At 41.5% G+C, this 13,155-nt stretch overlaps 1 protein-coding gene across 2 annotated transcripts in view; it reads left to right on the forward strand.

Annotated features, from left to right (window-relative positions):
- The first annotated feature begins 2,281 nt into the window (after positions 1–2,281).
- Positions 2,282–13,155, forward strand: part of LOC102297485 (semaphorin-4B) — a 59,003-nt gene continuing 48,129 nt past the window's right edge. The window contains exon 1 of one of the 2 annotated variants that reach the window (XM_005949193.3): positions 2,282–2,519. The gene's annotated coding sequence lies outside the window, so the exon portion shown is untranslated. Of the gene's footprint in view, positions 2,520–10,889; positions 11,158–13,155 lie in introns of those variants that run through there. The other variant, XM_005949192.3, reaches the window with a different exon arrangement.

A 13,155-nucleotide genomic window follows, 5' to 3' on the forward strand; every position in this document is an offset into this window, starting at 1 on the left:
AAATTGGCAGGAGAAGCACGAGGCAGCACTTCTGAAAGCACAACAGCGATCGTGCCAGAAATGCTGTAAATGGAGAACAATCATCAATCATTCCAGCTTTTTTTTTGTTGTTGTTGTTGGTTTTTTTCCCCCCACAGAGATTTCCCCCTGTACTTTGAGGTATGATAACTGCACAAGTGCTGCATTAACCCATGTCACAATGCGTTTGTTAAATTTTAAACAAAGCCCTGTTTCCTGATCTGTAGTATCACACATAATGAATATAGATCAACCATTAAAACTACCTGCCAAATATTGTGCATGTCGCTACAGCCACCTCTGTGTCCAGCTGGTGGCAGCTAATCCTTTGGGTCCTGTTGCAGGCAGGGCGGGGCCATGATGAAATGTGCATCCTGCAGACGTTCAATCAGATTGGGAGCTGGGGAGTTTCGATGCTGGGTCAATACCTTGAACTGGTCTGGAACATTTATTGTCTATAGTGGGTGGCACTGCTGTCAGACCAGAGCTGGGGTGCTTGGTCAGCAACACTGGTTAACTGGGTGGAGTGTCACATTCGCATGAATTCAATTTCCTTGCAGAACCTTGCATTGTAAGGAGATAATCCATGTGGTTCATTTCATTCACAGATTCACATTTTAATGGTGTAGCAACCAGTGTTTTTTTCTTTGATCAAAAATCTCCTATAGCACAGGAGGAAGAGCGCGTGGTTCAATCCCTGGCTGTTCCAGTCTGCATGCCAAATATCCTTGGGCAAGATACTAACTCCACATTGCTCTCCAGTGCATGCACTGAAGTGTGAATGTTAGATAGAAACCACTTAAGCATGGAAAAAAGTGCTTGAATGAGTCACTCAATGAGGCATGTTTTATAAAGTGCTTTGAGTGTTCAGGTATAGTAGAAAAGCGCTACATAACATCCAGTTCATTTACCATTTATCGTTAACCAGAGCATCAAAAATAGAGGATGGTAAATGTGTTTAATATCTATGTTGCCACTTTTATTTAATTTCCTCTGTCAAAGAAAAAGACTATTCAGAAACATGTTGTTTCAAATACATTTTTTAAATAAACTCTGTGAGCTTTTGAAACATGAAATAAACAGAGCAGTAGAGAGGAAATGGAGAATGACTGTTAGAGAACTTAACCAACACTCTATACTTCCGGTCTCAAATATTATGTGTGGACAAGCAAAGACATTTTGTGGCGTCTGCTTTGGAGAGGAGACGTTAAGCAAATATTTAGGGACTTCAATTTGCATGCAACATACAAATGTGCTAAGTCACAGAAAGCCTGGAGGGCTCAACACCGACAACTTATGAAAATTAATGAAGAGAGCTGGAAGAAGAGACTTCCTTATCTTTGTGTTTGTGCCACCTGCACCTTTCCTATCTCGTTTTCTGCCTGTCTTGTGCCAGATTGCTAGAGACAGAGCAGAGGTGCAAGGATGACCCTGAGCTGTCATTGTTTTCTTTTTTTCTACTAACGCCTTTCCTTTTCACTCCCTCTTTCTCTCCTCTCTTCTCACTCTCTGTCTCTCTTTAGGGATGGCACGCTGCACAAAGACAGGTGATTGCTGCTGCTGCTGCTGCTGCTGCTGCTATAGGGTAACAAGAAAAGTTTGTGTGTATGTTTTTTTTCCCTTTTCCATTTATGTCAAAGCAAGCAGAAAGTGTTTGGAATCACTCACCTGAAATGTCAGTAACTTCCTAACAGGGTGTCCATCAGTGCTTTTTCAAACTGACATAGCAGCCATTAGTTAGATTACAGTGGTGAAAAGAGACTGGATTGTCATTTTGTGCCTGTTTGAGTGTGTAAGAAACAAAAAGGAAAGCAAAATGAGCATCTGGGATACATCTGTACATAAAAGCTGTAAGCTGAGCACTTATTTATAGCCACCAGGAGGTTTGGATCCATAATCTACAAACAAAAAGTGGTTCATGTCCTTGTGATTACTCTACCTTCCTGATTATAGGTGTTTTTTATGCTCTGCTCATGAGTACACAACCACACACACACACACACACACAGGTGCAGGCACCATGACGACAATGCACTGCATGCAGAATGGACCCAATCTTTAATCATCGTGTGGTCTGCTGCAGAGGGAGAATATACGGTGATGCAGACACGAACGCAAACACAAGGACACACACACACACCTTCCCCCACCCGTAGTCCACCCCCTGCAAACCTACCATTCCCTAGTCTATGATGTAATGCTACCAGACCCCTCCTCTGCTGTCTTTCCCTCTCTCTCCTCTCACACACTCCTCTCCCTCTTCCTTATTCTATTGGTGGCTCCCGCCTGCATCTGCTGGATCAGCTCTGACTCCCTGCATACGCGCACACACACATACACACACTCACACACATGCACACATACACACACACACACACACACACTTCCATGCTCCCTCTCACACACACTCTTACACATACACTACCAGGGGGATTCCTCCGTCGCTGCAGCCTCTGCTGCTCCACCTGGCTCCTGTTCTTCCACAGTGGGGGGCAAGCACGGTGAGTCCCTTTCTCGCATGACAGCCGGCGATTGTGGTTGACAATAAGACAAAAGGATGGAGGGACGGTGTTTTGTTCTGCAGAGAGTGACGGACAAACACCGGGAGGCTTTGCTGCCACTGCAGCCTGGAGGAGACGCTCGCAGCTGAGTTTGTGCTTGGAGTAATGAAGTGCTGTGAGGCTGCTCAGCTACTACAGAAACCGGTCACCTCTCACCGGGTGCCATGGCAATAGATTGTATTTGGTCAGGGTCTCAGCATGTTGCGTGTGTATCCTAGTAAGGTGCTTGAAGCCGTAGTGAGGTGCATGTGGACGTCAGCTCTCAGAGAGGTGAGAAATTTGTGTGCATATGTGTGCATGTGCAGCCTGGATTAGGAAACCTAAATATGCTCCAGGGTGTTGTGTGTGTGATGTGATTTCCTCTGTGAGAATTGTCAGTCACCTGGTTTGAGATAACAAAGGAGAGGAAAAAAGCGGTTTGAATGTAAATGCAAATCTGGTACTGGGTTAGGTTTATTTTGTTCTTATTAGTGCTAGCTACACTGGCTACAATAAAAGTAAAGTGTTATTATTTACATAGACTGTTTTGCTTGTGTTGCTGACAAAACTGGGTGTGTTCATGTGGTGTGAACTTGAGCACCTCTGACATTTAGAGACTTGCAATGTTCTCACTGTCTTATCCTTTCCTATTATGTGCACTAGACTCTTTCACTGTGAAGCTCAATGACACTGAGTCTAATAGGAATAGTAATTCTATTATTGCCAAGGCTTTTGACTGCTAAATGACACACTGATGATAATGGAACTGAGTGAAATGAAAATCACTGGTGCATTTTTCTTCTTTAGTCAAGTTTGACTAGTTCCTATTCTGTGTTATATTGCACTGCAACCTTACCTTATAAATCTAGTGTGTTGAAATGTTAATATTTTATAGGGCTGGGCGAGTTCACATGTGGGCACTCTCATAACTAATTCATCCAGATGTGTTTCCATTTCAGCGTTACACGTAGTGGGCTAAAAAAGCCAGACATGATTCATTTTTGTTCCATTTCACTATAAATGATGGTTCCTTTTTGACTGTCTTCATTCTTTTTAGTTGGTAGTACAATGATGGGATCCATATTTCAAAACAAATATCTAGAAAATCTGGAGGGAAGTGTTATCCATCAAATGCCACCAGCTCACTAGCTGTAAACCAAACAATATATTTTCCAAGCTCAATAATCTGCATGCCGTTCTTCAATTAGCCAACAAACAAATTAGCTTTGCTATGCCTTTCAGCTCCCTTTGCATTTATTGTGATTGCAGTTATGACCACATGGAAAAGAAGAAACTCATCCAAGATATTTCCAAAGTCAGCTGACCTTAATCAGAATCTCCACAGTCCCTCGTGGAACAGTGTGCAAATATATTGGTGGGTTTTTTAATCGAAGATTAGCACATGAAAAAGCTCCTCCTCGAGGCTGTTTAACTCTGACATAGCCTCTGTAGGCATAAATGAAAAGTAATTAAAATGATGGTCCAGCAAAAAAAAAAAACCAAATAAACCACTAGGCAATAAGAAAGTGTGCAGAGCTGGTTCCTATTGGCCAGTGAAGCACTATTTTGGTGCTTGAAAGGTTAGTTTGTGGTCATACTAAGATAGTTTATTGATTTCTTACTGTTTGAATCTCATTACAGACAGCAAGAGACACTGTGTCTCTCCAGTCTCCTAAAGCCTTTAAAAGGAAGACCAGGAGCTGAGATTGCAGCCATGCTGCACTTATTCAATTTGGCAGAGAGTTTACATTTTAATTATCTCCCTAAGGAGTTCTTAAATTATTAGATCTTTCTCTGATTGCGAGAGTTCTCTTGTTTAACATGTTTTGGCACAACTTCTGCCTTTGGAGCATTACTTCCTGTAACGTGGAGTTGAAGTTGCAGAACATTGCTGGCCTGATTCAACTGGTAAATTTTGCATCTGCCCTCAATGGGCTCACTGACGTCAAACCAACAGGCCGGAGCGAAAATGAAGGCATGCTAACTCAATGTAAAGTATTGATGAACTAGCAAATTAAAAAGATCAATTCAGTCAATAGTTCATTGACTCTTCCAACGGTATAACCAATTTGGATTCTAATTAAAGCAAGAAAATGATTCACATAGTTCTTACATTTGTAGTGCAGACTGTGTTAGCCTCTGCAGCACAATCTAAACACGGGCCTCTACGTAAACTGTTTATTTCTCTTTATTTTTCCAAAGTGCTCAATTGTCTTTTTTCCATTTGCTCTAAACAGGGGCACCACAAATATTTCTGAGAGTAAAACATGTGATGATGCGGGGCCTAGTTATAGGGAGAAAAAAAACATGACAGCTGCTCTGGTTCTTCCATTCTAAAGTGGAAACTTTCTTACTGTACAGTAATATCGAAGCAAACTTAAACTGTCTAGCAAATGCCACACATACGGGATTTCACTAACAGAATTTCAACAAATTAAAAACAAACTTTCAGACTTGTCTGTAATCTAACCCTATTGGTAATTAGGGGGACTGTGGGTCTGCAAAATGACATAGTCTAAAGCGTAATGTTACCTGGCACTGTGCAGTAGTTCAGCACAGACTAAACACAGAACAGAAAGCTGCAAACAAAGCAAAATATAGAGGATGATCCTTGTTTAACATTTTCACTTTTTTAAAAACGAAACAGCCTGAAAACTTGCCTGGATTGCTTAGATCTTTGCCGTCCAAGCAGCTGACTGAAATTTCATTCTGTTTTCAATGAGCTGTTTTTCTTCACATTCCTCAAACCTCCACAGAGCTTCACAGAAAACACTGCAGCTCCAAGTTTTGATTTTCTGCTCTTTAATTCCAGAGAGGAATCACAAAAATTTGCCCCCCCAAAAAAAGCTATTTTATAATTTTTAATGGTATTGCACTTTAATGACATACCATACTTAATCTCATTTTTGTAATCATTATTTGTGCTGGAAAATTCATTAAAAAAATCCAAAACTTATTCATTCCTTCTCTTTGCCTGGAGGCTTTCTTCCACCACCCTCCCCCTTTCCGCTTTGCAGCTGTGCAGGACCTTCACCTATGCCCTCCTGCTGCGGCACCAGCTTCAAAATCACGAAGAAAGAGCCAGACAAAGAAGACTGAGCAAACACACACACCACCATGTTCATTTAAATTGGGCTGACCGTGAGTGACATCACTTCCCTCCAGCCCTCAGGGGGAAAACAAACCACATTAAGCAGCATTAATCTCATAACATCCTACAGAATTCATATTATCACCTCATGTCATTCCTTCTTCTGAACCTGTCAGACAGATATTGCTTCTATTTCATTAGTGAATAAAAAGGTACCCAAACAGTCCAGCTGGCTCCAGTATGGGCTCGTAACATCAAGAGTTTGAGTCCATTTTGAAATCTTTACCACTTGCCTCACTCTTTTCATCTGCCTTTCTTTGGCTTTCTCTGTGTTTGTGTATAATTTTTCTGTTGTTTACTGACCTCTGGAGCAGAAATGTCATAACGTGAATCCGTAGATAGGCTGCTTACTTTGCTGACTTTACATTTTCACATTATTTGGGGGCTTTATTTTGTGAAATTTACCTTGATATGAAGGTTGTTTGTTTCAGACCTTAATTCTTAAGGTGACAAAGCTAGCTGTTAAATCTCTAAGCTTTAATTATTCGGATGAACCAATACCTCACTCTGAGATAATTGAACATGTATGGAATGAAAGGACAAGCCAATTATAGCTGATGGCACGATTTGCATCTCATGTTTAATTATCTTTCCTGTCACCATAAACACGTCCGTGTGTTCGATTGTGGAGGGGTGCAAAAGGGACCAACACCACAAATATGGCAGGCTACATAAAGCTAAGCAAACCGCTTGTGGCTACGCTCTTAAAGACCAGCTGTATTTAAATGTGCATTTAGTCATCAGGCTGTCTGTTTTCTGATAGCATGCAAACACGCACACTATAGTAAGATCGCTAACATTATAAACAGGTTAACACTGACAGCGTGAAAACGTTTATAAGCCAGTGTTAGCCTTTAGCTTGCGCAAAGTTGCCAAGCTCCTGAGTCATACTATTTAAATGCTCTTATTTGCAAAGTGGGTCACCATAAAACAAAAAATCTGGCAAAAACTAACAATTTTTATTTTAGCTATTTTGCTTTTTTTTTGTTATATAGATTATGGCAAGTGATTTTGGTTCGGAGTCCTTATACCATGTGGAAAATTTAGGTATGAGAATGGTCTCTCATCGCTAACAAACAAACGTTTGGTCTCAGAAATATTAATTCATGTGAGAAAGAAAGAATATCCAAAAGGAAGAAAAACATGGAGACAGCAAGCAGCTTTTTCCCCTTGCTTACGGGTACAAAACCTCACATTATCACTATCTCTGATATATGACGAAAGTGTCAAAACAACACATCTCAGGGTCATTTATAGAAGAAGCAAATTGGAACCTTTCAGATCTGAGTGCTCTCATCAACAGTCATCAATCATCAGTTTAAAGAGCGGTTGAATGAAATGTGGGGGTATTTTGGGGTCTGTTAGAGCTCAGCAAGATGAGGACATGGAGTTGAGTGTTAGTGCTGTTAGCTGTGCAGGAACACGTGGACTGGATAGTTCCCACTAACATGGCATCCAACAGGTGAGCGCAGGCCTTCGGTTTGACTTTGAAGCTTCTGAAAAATTCACATTTCCATTTCCTTTAAGAGATACTGTTTGTAAAGTGTACAGTTCAAAGAGATGTCATTTATTTAAACAACAAGATGCTAAATCATATACTGTGTGGCTATGGTACATAGCTAATTTCCCCCTAGCCATGTATATTCTTCTTCTTTCAGCGGCTCCCTTTACTTTGTCTCCAAAACCACTCGACCCAAGCTACACCTCTGATATATTAATTTCTAGTCCTACATCTTCTGCTCTCTCCTAACGAAAATCTTAACATCTTCAACTCTGCCACATCCAGCTCTGCCCCCTGTCTCCAAACCATACATCTTATCTTAAGTCTCACAACTGTCTCATAAATCTTACCTTTCATTCTTGCTGCTGTCCTTCCGTCACCAATCACCCTTGATACTTGTCTCCACCTACTCCATCCTGCCTGCACTCTATTCTTCACCTCTCTCATGCACGGTTCATTGGTCTGGATGGTTGACCCCTTCCTCCCGAGTAGTTAAACCCATCCACCTGCACTGCCTCTTCTCCTTGCACCCTCACATTTCTACCTGCCTCCCTCCCATTCGGACACACGTCCTCCTGTATTCTGTCTTGCTTCTGCCGACTTCCATTCCTCTTCATTTCTCTTCTCTCCAGAGCTTGCCTCCACTTCTCCAGGCAGTCTTCCATCTGCTCCCTACTCTTGTAAAGTGTGTACCTTATAGCTAGTGTCACAAAATCTTTCATCATTTTACCAAGAATACTGCAAGTTTACAGCCAGCTAGCAGCTACTACAGCTATACTGCTATTTTTATATACATAGGCACAGCAGTGATATCTTTAGTTGCGTGCATGTAAACTGTATGTGTGGAGAGCAAAGCTGGGGAGATTTGGTGAAATGCCATCTCAATATGTTATTGGCTATTATCTGACAAAGGCTGAGCTTTTGTTAGCTTGTTAAATCTATCTGTTTGGAAACAATGAGCAGCACACTGGCTTGGATATCCACTGGCTTCACCCATTCATACAAAAGATGAATGCAGTTACCTGGGTTGGGCATTTGAACGTTGCAAGCTTGGTGAAACCTGATGCGACCATGGTAAAATAGTAACTGGAAAAACTGAACAGCCAACTCCTGGGCGTCTTTTTTGTACAATCAAAAGCTGATCAAGTTTTCTCTAACTGAGAAATGGAGGACAATTTAATGTGTGAAACACTTGAAGACCATGAACTTTTTAGGAATGGTTAACTGGGATGGAATATTGGCGTTCCATCATTTCCATTCAACCTGATTATTTGGAATCAGAGGAGTCGCCCCCTGCTGACCACTAGAAAGACTCCAGACTTTAGTCACTTCTGCTTTGGCTTTACTTTTCAGACCCAGAGGCTTTTCATCTATTATACAGTCCCTGGCTGTGCCTGAAGCATTGAGACATTGGCTGTTACCCACAAATGCTAAGTCATCAGACAGTCTCGATTTAGCTGATGGTTGCAAGTTTTCCATGAAATTCTGTACAAATTAAATTGCAGTGAATCCAGTATGCTACTGCTCTTGTGACTATATTTAAAAACAAAACAGTTTCTTTCCCCTGCCTCCACAGGTAGCTGTATTAAATATATTTATCAACGAAAATATCTAATAAACTCCCTGACACAAGCTTGGCTTTAATGTGAGCTGCGCTACTTAGAGATTTTGTTTGGTGAGTAAATCCAAAAAACACTGGGTGAAAATCCACATCTGACTGTCTGTCATTTACTTAACCCCAATAAAAGCTTCACGGTGGCCGTGACCTTAATATGAATAGCTGCTGTATGCTCCCTGTGTTCAAGTTCGCGTGCCACCACAAGGGGATATTATTTGAGTGCAGCAGCAGATTAAGGGTGATGTGATCAACAACTGAGCTTTTGTCAAAGTCAGAAGTAATTTGTGCAACGTGTAAACTGCTTCAAATAGACTCCAGTATGGTCATTACCAGAAGGCTATAATCATATCAAAGTGGTTTACTCGAAGCTGCAGAGCTACTCAGCTTCAGCATCTTGTTGCTGCATTTTCTGTTTGTGAGTACCAAAATGTGAGGACTCCTTGGTACTGTAATTTTTTCTGTTTTTGCCAGAGAGAGACTAATTTTCTCTCTTGATTGTTAGATATATGTATGTTTTCACAGAAGTAGGTAACAGATTTTCTTGCCATCAGTGATATAAGAGTGAAAAGAGAAAACTAAATTCTGCCTGTTTTACCACACTGCTGAGTGGTATGGCCACCCCCTGTTGTTTCCAGCCTGACTTTTGCACGAGTTGAAAGATGTTAATCTTCTCACTAGTAATCCTTGTTTGAATTTGAGGGATTACTAAGGTCTCAGCAGATAAAGAAAAACAACTTTGATTTGTTGTGTGTCTATCAGAAACCATACGATAGAAAGAGACATCTGTACAGCCAAAAAGCAAAAGAGAGACAGACAGAAAGCCAAAGAGAAAATGGGCTTGTATCAGTGATTCAACCCTCGCTTGCAGTTATTCCTCTGTGTGTGAGTGTGTGTGTGTGTCTGCTTATGCTGAGGGGTCACTGGCCTCTCCTTTATCTGTGGCACAGTCACGCAAAACCAGTCGGAGATTGACAACATTTGGAGGATAAAGTGTCAGGACTGTGTCGTGCTGAGCTATCGGATGCAGCCTGGAGCACTCTCCATCACATTTCTTTGTGTTAACACTCAAGAAATCTGACAAATTCTCACATAGCCACATGTCACTGAAAGCAAGGCACTGGAGACTAATTATTAATGTTATCTTCCTCCCTACGGGCATGAATGGTGGTGGTGTGCTGTGCATGAGTTTAATTTATGTCCCTGCTCCTTAGCGATCATTTTGATTGGATGTCCTGTGTGCAGCAGAAGGGACAAACACGCTGTCTGTTGTTTTAGAGCCTTAGAGGAAAATTTGATGAGTGGAGTCCACGGTTCTTTTTACCCCTTTCTTGCTGCAAAAAGAGATTACATGAATGGCTGAGTCTTGTTGTGCTCAGGTCTTTGCCTTTGTACATAATCCCCTGTAATTCTCTTTGTGGCGGACCCTCTCAGTTGTCACTCATTGTTTGATGGCTTCAGGGTTGCCCTGAGAAGAGAAACGCTGATACCCAACACAGCAGAGCAGGAAAACTTTCTTTCCACAAAGACATCTGTAACGGAGGTTCTTCTCTCTTCCATTTCTCTTAAGCCTTATAGTAGAAAATAAATTCAATATACTTTTATTTAGACGTGAGCCACAGCTCAATTTTCAGTTCCTCCAAAGTGTTAATCAAGTGGTCCACCCCCCATGCAGTTCATACACTACCTTGGTTTTTGTTTTGTTTTTGCTGGGAATTTTGCAATTATTCCTTTTTTTACTCCACGGATGTTTTGATGGTTTGGACTTGCCTTTAAGTCCTTATGTCATGTCTCACTCCAAAAATATCTTAATACTTACAATATGTGTATATACAATATACATTAAACTGTCGATAGAACATTTTCCGCGTTTGGCAACAAATAATCCAGCTCTTTATAGTAAGATTTTGTTGCATTACACGTAAATATTAATTTTTTCCCGTAGTAATTGTAAACTACATGATCGCGGGGGCGGCTGTAACGCCTCTGACATCTTTCTCCCTTTGTTTCACCGGAGGTGATCGCACATGTGTGCTGCAGACTCCTGCTGAGCACTCAATGGTTGCAGGCAGTGTGCGTGTGCTGTGGGAGGAGCTAAAGTTTGGATGCTTGAAAGCGACCAGCCTTTAGTTTGTAGTAGAGGAGGCTCGTCTTCACACGCACTGAGGATGGACCTCGCCTCACGGACGAGTTAATGGACTCAATAACCTACGCTTTAAAGCGCACTTTACTGCGGATTTAGAAGATACATCGATCCATTTTTCGACAGTTGTTCCGGTGACCGTGAAGATTTCAGCTGTAACCGAGGTCTTTACACTGCAGCTCGTGGATGGTAAGGTCTTTTTGTGCCTTCCTCGTACTTTTTGTTGCCTGTCTCCACTTTAAACACCTTTAACGAAAAGAAATGAGAGGCAGGGGGAAACCGTTTTTTAATGTTTTATTAGAGGAAAAAAATCTTTGCGGACATTTGTGGTCCGGGACACAAGTGTGAATTTTAATTGTTTAGTTTAAGTAGTTTATTGTAAGATGGGGTCCTTAAAGGCAACTGGGATTTTTAATGTAATGGTGTAGGTTACTGTTGCATTTTAATTATTATTGTTATTATTATTTCTGTCGCTTTAAAAATTAGTTTGCATGTTTTTCTACTTGGAGTTTACATTTTTTGTTGCTCATCACGGTGCTGATTTATGCCCTGCACATTTTCCCTGTTCATTCCTAAAGAGAATGCCCCAAATATTAATTACTTTTGATAAAAAAAAAAAATAGAATTCTTTGCATTGCAGCTTTAGAAAGGGGTTTTTCGGATTGTTGTAAAAGAAGTATGTTGTATGTAGGTGTGGAGAGAGCCGCTGGACTTGGCCTCTTGTGTTTTCTGTCGCACATGTGGGTAAACAGCTGCTATTTCCATTTAACCCAATAAAACAACGAACCAGAAACCGTTCTGGTGACCTGATTCTGCTTCGTTTTCACCAAACATCGGGCGAAAAGTGTTGCTTCTAAGTCTCGATCAGTCACTCATTTCTGTAAATACCACGTGGAGTCGTTTTGGAGTAGATTCTGTCCGGTTTTACACTTGCTTAATGACACCTTTCCTGTTATTCTCTTCCAAATAGCCACCTCCTCTTATCTCCTCTGGCATGTTGGAGACTGTGTTGACATACCTCCTGTATCACTTTGCATTTCTATGAACCAGACACAGTTTGACCGCAGATAAAGCATCCCATTTCCTCTGTTTTTGGTAGGGATTTCTTAGAAAAGGCGTTTTGTGTTTTTTTTATCCTGAACTGCTGGATCAGATCTGGTGGTTATGATGCATGTGAGAGCAAACGACTTTCAGAGTTTAGATATTACTGATATGATTTACCAGAGTAAGACTGTAAATGACCAGTGGAGCAGTTTTCCCTTCAGGGCTGTGCTGTTCTTCGTCTCTGTGTGATATTGTATCAAGAGCTAACACTGATGGGCGCTAGCGTTTATACTGTAAACAAACTGAAGAAACGTTCCCTCTAGGAGCACATGCAGCAGCATCATAATGTGTGCTTCCCATCTTATCCTCTGTGTCTTACTCTGAAACGCATAGACACTCATGCATAAGCAGACCCCCACCCACACGTTTAAACAATCAAAACACACACACACACTCTCCACCCAGCACTCCACCCACTATAACAACTTCAGAGGAATGGTCAGCATGTGGAGAGGTTGTGGTAAACGAGTGGGAGGGCAAGTGGAGACCCAGGAGAGGAGACACTCTGTTGCTTTTAACCCTCAGAAGGTTAGTGATGTTCCATATCATGTCTAGAGGGATTCGATTTGTTCAGGGCAAACTGATGGGAACTTGCGTGTTGAGAGGCCCCAGATGTGGGAACACAGTCATTTTGCTGGGCCGAAGCCAGATCGCACCCAGCGACAGGGCAGACGTTAAGCCAGCCATTGCTGCCTTTTCATCAGCCCAGTTAAGTTTGTGCAGAAGACAGAAAAGAGTTTCTCTGTCCTAAACATAAATTCGTTTAATGTGCATGGTTTGCTTTGCTGATGTTTTGCCACGTAAACATTTGGCAGTAACAGCACCTCCCTTTGAGGAATTTGTGAGGATTCTTTGAGTGTTAATGCTACACAAACTGTGAAAAGTCACACTGTGCTTTTGCACATTGGTGATAAGTTCACATTTCTTTTTAATGGTTCACATTTGCATTCACTAAAACTTGGCTCTAGACCTTTTTGCTGACTTTATCGCTGTGTCCTTGCATAGCTTCGCCGGCCATTTGCAAGGCCATTCATATTCAGTGTGACCTGCAGGTCGTGTAGAAAGGCTGGCCAGGCCCTGCAG

The sequence above is a fragment of the Haplochromis burtoni genome, unplaced genomic scaffold (genome assembly GCF_018398535.1).
Source record: "Haplochromis burtoni strain Fernald_Lab_line unplaced genomic scaffold, NCSU_Asbu1 Contig_641, whole genome shotgun sequence".
Classification (NCBI taxonomy): Eukaryota; Metazoa; Chordata; class Actinopteri; order Cichliformes; family Cichlidae; genus Haplochromis; species Haplochromis burtoni.